Source organism: Culex quinquefasciatus, chromosome 3 (assembly GCF_015732765.1).
Source record: "Culex quinquefasciatus strain JHB chromosome 3, VPISU_Cqui_1.0_pri_paternal, whole genome shotgun sequence".
Classification (NCBI taxonomy): Eukaryota; Metazoa; Arthropoda; class Insecta; order Diptera; family Culicidae; genus Culex; species Culex quinquefasciatus.
Genome location: NC_051863.1, coordinates 92,666,915 through 92,675,191, shown reverse-complemented (window position 1 = coordinate 92,675,191; position 8,277 = coordinate 92,666,915). Strand labels below are relative to the sequence as shown.

The 8,277-nt window shown below is 44.9% G+C and overlaps 1 long non-coding RNA gene across 2 annotated transcripts; it reads left to right on the top strand.

Annotated features, from left to right (window-relative positions):
* The first annotated feature begins 2,571 nt into the window (after positions 1-2,571).
* Positions 2,572-6,366, top strand: LOC119769548. Of its 2 annotated transcripts, none has more exons than XR_005278417.1 (2): positions 2,572-2,752; positions 5,383-6,366. It is a non-coding gene; the product is annotated as an uncharacterized LOC119769548 (long non-coding RNA). The 2 variants fall into 2 exon arrangements; XR_005278416.1 differs by having other exon boundaries at positions 2,574-2,752; positions 5,375-6,366.
* The last annotated feature ends 1,911 nt before the right edge of the window (positions 6,367-8,277 follow it).

Below are 8,277 nucleotides of genomic sequence, written 5' to 3'. Positions count from 1 at the left end.
CTATTTAGCGAAATTTTGCAAATTTTCAAAGCACGATACCATCATTAGGGCGAATCGGGACTACAGTCTGAATAGGGACAGCAGTTTTTAGAGTACTTAATGGTTAAAATATGGAAATTGATGTACACATTTTGTTGGTCTGAGTCTATTCTAACCGAAACCAACCAGAAAAATAAAAATATTGTGCTCCTACATGGTTAAATCAGCTGTCCCAATTCGCCCCATGTGCTCCGATTCCCCAGTTGACGGTACAGCTTAGGGTAAAATGAGGATGATAAGTTCATTAAAGTTTTTTAGGGATTTAGCAAAAATGAAATATTATCTAAGCTTCCTCCATTGAGCCAAAAATGAAAAGAAGTATCTTGTTTTAAAAATTTGGCTGGGTTCCCACAAACTTTACTTTACTTTAAAAACTCATTAAAAAATTGTGGAAAAAACGTTGAAAGCCCCTTTAAGCTCTTGAGGGGAGACGGAGGAGGTGGGATGTAGCCTGATACGGGGAGCGATATTTGAGCATTTATATGTAAATTGGGTGGTACCCGTACCCGGAGGAGCGTAAAACAGTGTTTTGAGGTACATTCTCTGAAGGTTTAATCTGGTCTGACTTACCTTGTCCATCGTCATTGTCCACTCAGAATACTTTGGATTTACTGATGCAAACGTCTTTCTTTTTCCCCATCTTTAGCTGCTTTTTTTTGTTGTTTTTGATCCACGTTGAGTTTTAACCTAAAATATAGAAAATTATCACAAAGTGTCTAAATCTTTCAATTGAAAAATTTAGCACTTATCTGACTAATCTGTTTTTTCTGGTGATATTCATCACAACCGAGAAAAAAATCAGCACGCAGTGTGCGTAATTTCTTTGATGGTGCTGCTGCCGTACGTGCCTTTGATGAAAATTTGGACGATCTGGAATGTTTGGAAAGGTTTAAACATTATTTTTAATATTTTTATTAAGAGGCAGTTCTTGTAGATTTAGCTCGGTTTGTTTTAGAGGTAATAAGTACGCGAACTCCCGGTTCCCCCCCCTTATTCGTCAAATTGGTAAAAAATAGTTTAATTCAAAACATTTTTTTTTTTTTTTCATAATCAACGTGACCGTGGAAGTTTCCCAAAGATCCCGATTATGTCATAATTTAAGCCAAAAATTTACCACCTTGGTCTACGGGTTAATGTGCTGTAATTCATGATCAAAGTGCTAATAGGCCGATAATAGAAATGGGCTGATAAAGGGTATAGTTCCCTAGAGCTCATATTATTTGGCATGAGATTAGACAAACAAATGCTGAAAGATTCATCAAAATCTATAACAAATCTGGAGCAGCATTTGAAAGGGCCGGTACGACATTGCTCTTACGGCCTATTGAAAAATGAAAAGCCCTAGGAGCAATCTCGTACCGCTCCTTTCAATTGTTGCTTCAGAAATCGAGTAAAATTTACGAAAACTGCCTCTTAACTAAAAAGTACTTAACTGAGTTTCCGTCTCCAGTTTTCCAAAGGCTCAACTGCACCGAACATTCTCCAAAAGCAACAAACTCCTGACAGAGCTGTTGAATCCGTTGAATCAGGCTGCTTATTACTCCGACTCCGTGTCCGATACTGATTCCTCACAGCCAGGGATGATGATTTCATGTTATACCTGAAAAAGGAGTAATGGACAAGTTAGATAAAATCCCTTGGTAAAATAGTTGCAGCTGTCAAAACTATTATGCGCACTTTTCAATTGTCGCTCCAGAGTTTTTCAATCAGCAGAACTCTAAAAACACATTTGCCCATTAACATGCCAATGTGAGTTTGTAAACAAAGACCTGCTGCTCCTGCTCACTTCTTATGTAAACATATACTGACGTAATCAGGAAACAATCTATGTCTACAAACTCACAATGGTTTTGGAAAAAAATCAAAACAAAACAAACTAAGCGTAAACAATACCTGACATTTTTCTCAATTAGTGAGATTGAAACAGAATTGAAACTCCCCAGGCGAAACTTACCTTGAAATATATCACGAACTGCGTGTCCTTGTAGATTCCCACGTCCGAGAAGATCTGCTCCGGGTCGAAAACTAGGGAGCGCCTTTGGCAGGATCAAACAAATAGGTTTGTTTTGCTGCTGTCATTTGAACGCACTTGCTGGATTAGAAAAAAAAGGCTATTAAATCAGACGTAATGGAGGGCAGGAGGGTTTTCCCTCCTGATTGTTTTTTAAAGAAATTTGTCCAAATTTTGCACAAACCTGCACTACTCCTTCTTCATTTTGCCCAACACCGATTGTAAATCTAGATTAAATTTTCAAAACAACCTATCCCTCATGGGTTTCCTATGCAGATAGGGCCTTTTGAAAATTTAATCGAGAAATAAACAAACACCACACACGCGAAAAGACGAACGCGAAGTTCGCAACAGCTCGCCGCGACGACCGATGTAAACAAAAAGCCAGCTGCGATTGTTGTTTTGACATTTTCCAGTGCGAGCGCTCGCACACTCGTCGGCTCAAACGATGCACGGTTACTGAAAATCTCACTTTTGGGAGTTCAGAAATCGCACTTTTGGGAGTTCACTTAATCGAACTCAAGAAAGTGCGAAATCGCGAACTCGAAAAATGGTAAAAATCACCAAAAAACGAGTTCAGTTAAGCGAACTCTCAAAAGTGTGATTTTGGACTTAGCGATTTTTTTAAATTCGCTTGAAACATTTCGTCCTAAATAAATGTTAGTTGTTTTTTGCGCTCCGGAGTTTCGGGTTGGATTTCTGGTAAGTTAAAAGGAAGGATTGTCCACCGGTGGACGGATTGCCCGCCAACGTTGGCAAAAAGGTTCCGTCCACCGGTGGACGGATTCTGGCCAAAGTTTAGCTAGAGGAATCCGTCCACCGGTGGACAGATTGCCCGACAACGTTGGCGAAAAGGTTCGGTCCACCGGTGGACGGAATACTGGACAAAGTTTAGTGAGAGAAATCCGTCCACCATTGGACGGATTGCCCGACAACGTTGGTGAAAAGGTTCCGTCCACCGGTGGACGGATTGCCCGACAACGTTGGTGAAAAGGTTCCGTCCACCGGTGGACGGATTCTGGACAAAGTTTAGCTAGAGGAATCCGTCCACCGGTGGACGGATTGCCTGACAACGTTGGTGAGAAGGTTCCGTCCACCGGTGGACGGATTCTGGACAAAGTTTAGCTAGAGGAATCCGTCCACCGGTGGACGGATTGCCCGACAACGTTGGTGAAAAGGTTCCGTCCACCGGTGGACGGATTCTGGACAAAGTTTAGATAGAGGAATCCGTCCACCGGTGGACGGATTGCCCGACAACGTTGATGAAAAGGTTCCGTCCACCGGTGGACGGATTCTGGACAAAGTTTAGCTAGAGGAATCCGTCCACCGGTGGACGGATTGCCCGACAACGTTGGTGAAAAGGTTCCGTCCACCGGTGGACGGATTCTGGACAAAGTTTAGATAGAGGAATCCGTCCACCGGTGGACGGATTGCCCGACAACGTTGATGAAAAGGTTCCGTCCACCGGTGGACGGATTCTGGACAAAGTTTAGATAGAGGAATCCGTCCACCGGTGGACGGATTGCCCGACAACGTTGATGAAAAGGTTCCGTCCACCGGTGGACGGATTCTGGACAAAGTTTAGCTAGAGGAATCCGTCCACCGGTGGACGGATTGCCCGACAACGTTGGTGAAAAGGTTCCGTCCACCGGTGGACGGATTCTGGACAAAGTTTAGATAGAGGAATCCGTCCACCGGTGGACGGATTGCCCGACAACGTTGATGAAAAAGGTTCCGTCCACAGGGATTCTGGACAAAGTTTAGCTAGAGGAATCCGTCCACCGGTGGACAGATTGCCCTACAAGTTTGTTGAAAAGGTTCCGTCTACCGGTGGACGGATTGCCCGCCAACGTTGATGAAAAGGTTCCGTCCACCGGTGGACGGATTCTGGACAAAGTTTAGCTAGAGGAATCCGTCCACCGGTGGACGGATTGCCCGACAACGTTGGTGAAAAGGTTCCGTCCACCGGTGGACGGATTCTGGACAAAGTTTAGATAGAGGAATCCGTCCACCGGTGGACGGATTGCCCGACAACGTTGATGAAAAGGTTCCGTCCACCGGTGGACGGATTCTGGACAAAGTTTAGCTAGAGGAATCCGTCCACCGGTGGACGGATTGCCCGACAACGTTGATGAAAAGGTTCCGTCCACCGGTGGACGGATTCTGGACAAAGTTTAGATAGAGGAATCCGTCCACCGGTGGACGGATTGCCCGACAACGTTGATGAAAAAGGTTCCGTCCACAGGGATTCTGGACAAAGTTTAGCTAGAGGAATCCGTCCACCGGTGGACAGATTGCCCTACAAGTTTGTTGAAAAGGTTCCGTCTACCGGTGGACGGATTGCCCGCCAACGTTGGCGAAAAGGTTCGGTCCACCGGTGGACGGATTCTGGACAAAGTTTTGCGAGAGGAATCCGTCCACCGGTGGACGGATTGCCTGCCAATCTTGGCGAGAATGTGGACAAAGTTCTGTAAGAAGAATCCGTCCACCGGTGGACGGATTGCCCTACAACGTTGGTGAAAAGGTTCCGTCCACCGGTGGACGGAATACTGGACAAAGTTTAGTGAGAGGAATCCGTCCACCGGTGGACAGATTGCCCTACAAGTTTGTTGAAAAGGTTCCGTCTACCGGTGGACGGATGCCCGCCAACGTTGGCGAAAAGGTTCGGTCCACCGGTGGACGGATTCCGTCCACCGGTGGAACAATATTGGCGAAAAGGTTTCGTCCACCGGTGGACGGATTCTGGACAAACTTTAGCTAGAGAAATCCGTCCACCGGTTGACGGATTCTGGACAAAGTTTAGCGAGAGGAATCCGTCCACCGGTGGACGGATTGCCCGCCAATCTTGGCGAAAAAAAAGATGGACAAAGTTCTGCAAGAAGAATCCGTCCACCGGTGGAACAATATTGAGGAAAAGGTTCCGTCCACCGGTGGACGGATTTGTCGGACAATTTTTTACAAAAAGAAATCCGCGCCCCGGAGGATGGATTGCTTGCCAAATTTGGCAAAATGATTAGGTCCAACGGTTGATGTTTTTAAGAGCAATGTTCCGGCCTCCGGTGGACGGATTGTCTGCAAGAGTAGGCAAAAGAATCGGTATGGACAATCTTTTGCAAAAGGAATTCGTACCCCGGAGAACGGATTGCCTGCAAGAGTAGGCAAAATAATCGGTCCACAGGCGGACAAAATTTTTTGCAAGTTCTGCAAGAGGAGTCGCTCCACCGGTGGACGGATTGCCTGCCAAAGTTGGTAGGACGAACCGGACCAACTTTGAACAGTTTTGAAAAGGACATTATAATATTTTTTTTTTACTTTTTCCGGCAGAACCATAGAACCAAGTGGCCAGTGTGGAAGCGGAATGAAAGGGATCCGGAAATATGGGCCAGCGGTTGCAAGACTTTATCGGGAACCTAATGTGGCGGTCCGTTTCGAGGACTATCGGATGCTGCGGGAAATGATCTGGTTGAGAAAGCGATGTTCTCCAAGACAACCGGTTGACTCATCACAATACTACCAGCAGGGACCAGCGTACCAAAATTCACCAGAGCTTTTGAACGAACCCGTTCATGTCCCAACAGCAAGTCATGGTTGTCAAGAAAAGAACACCAACAATGACCAACAAGGGCCGGAATGCTGCCGACGAGTTTTAAGTACCTTCGGCGTGTGGTGAATCAGTCCGACTCGACGTTGTCCATCAGGTGACGAAGGTGTGTACCATCAGTGTTGCACAACAACTAAATCTGTTCTACCTCAACCTTTTTCAGACAACCAACTTATGCGAAACGACGAAATCCAGCAAGAACCGAGCTGCAGGCAAATGTGGCACGAACGGCCATCCTACTCGTTAGAAACGGGCTCTATCATTGTCACCGATTTCGGCCGGCGGCAACGATCAACTCCTCCACGGGCTTCCCGGCGGCCGGCGACCAACGACACGCTTATGAGCAAGTTGCAGCTCTACGACGACGAGGAGGCAGCACGTAGTCGCTGCACAAGTTTTCCGAGACGCCTGCCTGACCGGATCGATGAAAACACGAAGCTGGAGAAAAGTGAACAACGTCATGGCCGCAGGAGCCCTGTGTAACTTTTGGTCCTGGAACGAAATCCTTGACCTCGATATCGCTGCACCACCCAACGCGAAGCAGCCTGCCGGAACCAGGAGAGATCGTGACCATTTTCCCCAAGGAACCAACATTGAATACCATGACAAACTTTCTTGCACGAAGCTTTATTTTATAAAATATGATCCTGTCATTATATTTTGTAATTATTATCAAATAATTCAATAAAAATGCCGTTTAGTTGTTTATCAATTATTCACTGCAACTAGTTTAATTACTAATTCAAAGAAAATCCCTGAAAACGCCCTCAAGTAGGCAACCTCTCAACCGGTGAAATATTTCCCCACGCTCGAACTCGACAAATCACGAAAATCATGATTTTGCCAGTTCGACCCACTTTACCAAAAAAAGTGTTATCCGAGTTGAACTCCAAAAATCATGATAATTACCATTTTTTTGGTTTTATTTGGTAAGCGTGTGCGCGGGGGGCAGAAAAAGACAAGAGAGAGAGAGCGGTATTGCGCGTTGCACGAAAAATTTTACTTGCGGACATTAAATGTTTTTGATTATCTAATAATTGCCACTGTTGTTCTGACTAATGTTTATGTTTATTTTTATGTAGAAAATGAAAAATAATATTTTCACTATTGTATTCAAACCAACAAGTTGCCAGATAGTTTTGTTTATGAAGCCAACTGTTACTTGACTTAAGTAAAATTTATTGCTTCTTGAAAATAATTGCAAAGGACAATACCACCATCATGACACAGTACTGCCATCTTCGGTCAACATTTGATTGAGGTTTGTATCTTGGCTTAAAGTTATCGATTAGTCTGTTCAAATACGACATGAGATGGCAGCACCGTTTCGCACAGTTGAAGATTTTCCAAAACAAATGGTCAAAATAGGTCCAAATGAGAGTGGTAAATTTCAAAATTATGTTGTGCCATATTAGGATAACCAAATTGTGGTCTAGTTTTCTCCAGTGTCGTCGTGGTAGTTACCAAAATTGTGAAAATACTTCCCGCAACAATAACAGTAGGTAGGTATTGTACGGGGTTTCGTCCAGAAATTTGTTGATCTCATTAAATTTAATTCCGTCTGTTTTCTTTGCAGTGACGGCAAGCGCCCGGCAAGCTGAAGGCTCGCGACAACCGCAAGCTGTTCGGCACGGACAAGGGGAAGACGGTGCTGAATGAGTGGAGATATATCTTGTAGGAGAAATAGTTGGTTTAATTGAGTCCTTCCCCTTCAACAGCGCCCCAGTCGCCAGTGTACAACGAGCTCGGCCAGGAGTGTGTCGTTGCGGACGTTTCCGTAGATCTGTTTACCATGAGCAACCCGTACATTGATCTGGCGACCATCGGGCCCGGATGACCGGATATCTACAAGTACATTTTCTACCAGATAAGCCTGAGTGTACTGTTTCGCTTCAACCTTATTTTTCGTAAGACGATATCGCACGCAGCGGCTGAAGAACGACCTGATCAAGAACACTTGCGGCTGATCGCGATCGACACGGAGATGCTCGTGCGTACGTCCACCGGCATTCGGGCGACCGATTTCTTTGGGCACTTCTCTATGTCAAACACGGATTGTGACTAGTCGGTGGCGATCGAGATCAAGTACGACGACAAGCTGACCGACAAGAACGTGTTCTAACAGGTGGTGCTGCTGTTCACTTCCTACTCGGACCAGCACCAGCTGCGTGTGCTAAGGGGGCGTGAGCCGTTATTGTTAGTTACTCGATTTATCAAATGATATCAATAAAGTTGACTTTGACACTTGTCAGTTACTTTTAGTTGGTCGTGATAGATATGTTCCGAAATTAAATCTTTAAATCTTCAGGGTTAATGAATTATTTTAAAGTTTTTATTTCATTTAATTTTATTAGGTTACTTTAACAATTACATTGGTGCAGTCCTGTGTTAGCCTGAGCTGAGATATGGACTACCTTTCAACAGCTGATTTGTTCAAAATGGGGAAAGAGTTTACTGGTACTAAGGAGAACGAATTAGACAGAGAAGGAAAAAAAATGCAAAAATAACCTTCGAAATAGCTAATAGATGTGGGATAGTTCGAGGAAAGGAGGCATTACTTAATCTAATATCACAGCTCAAGGGGACAACCGCTGCAGCAGGGGATTGACTGAGGTGGCGCACCCCA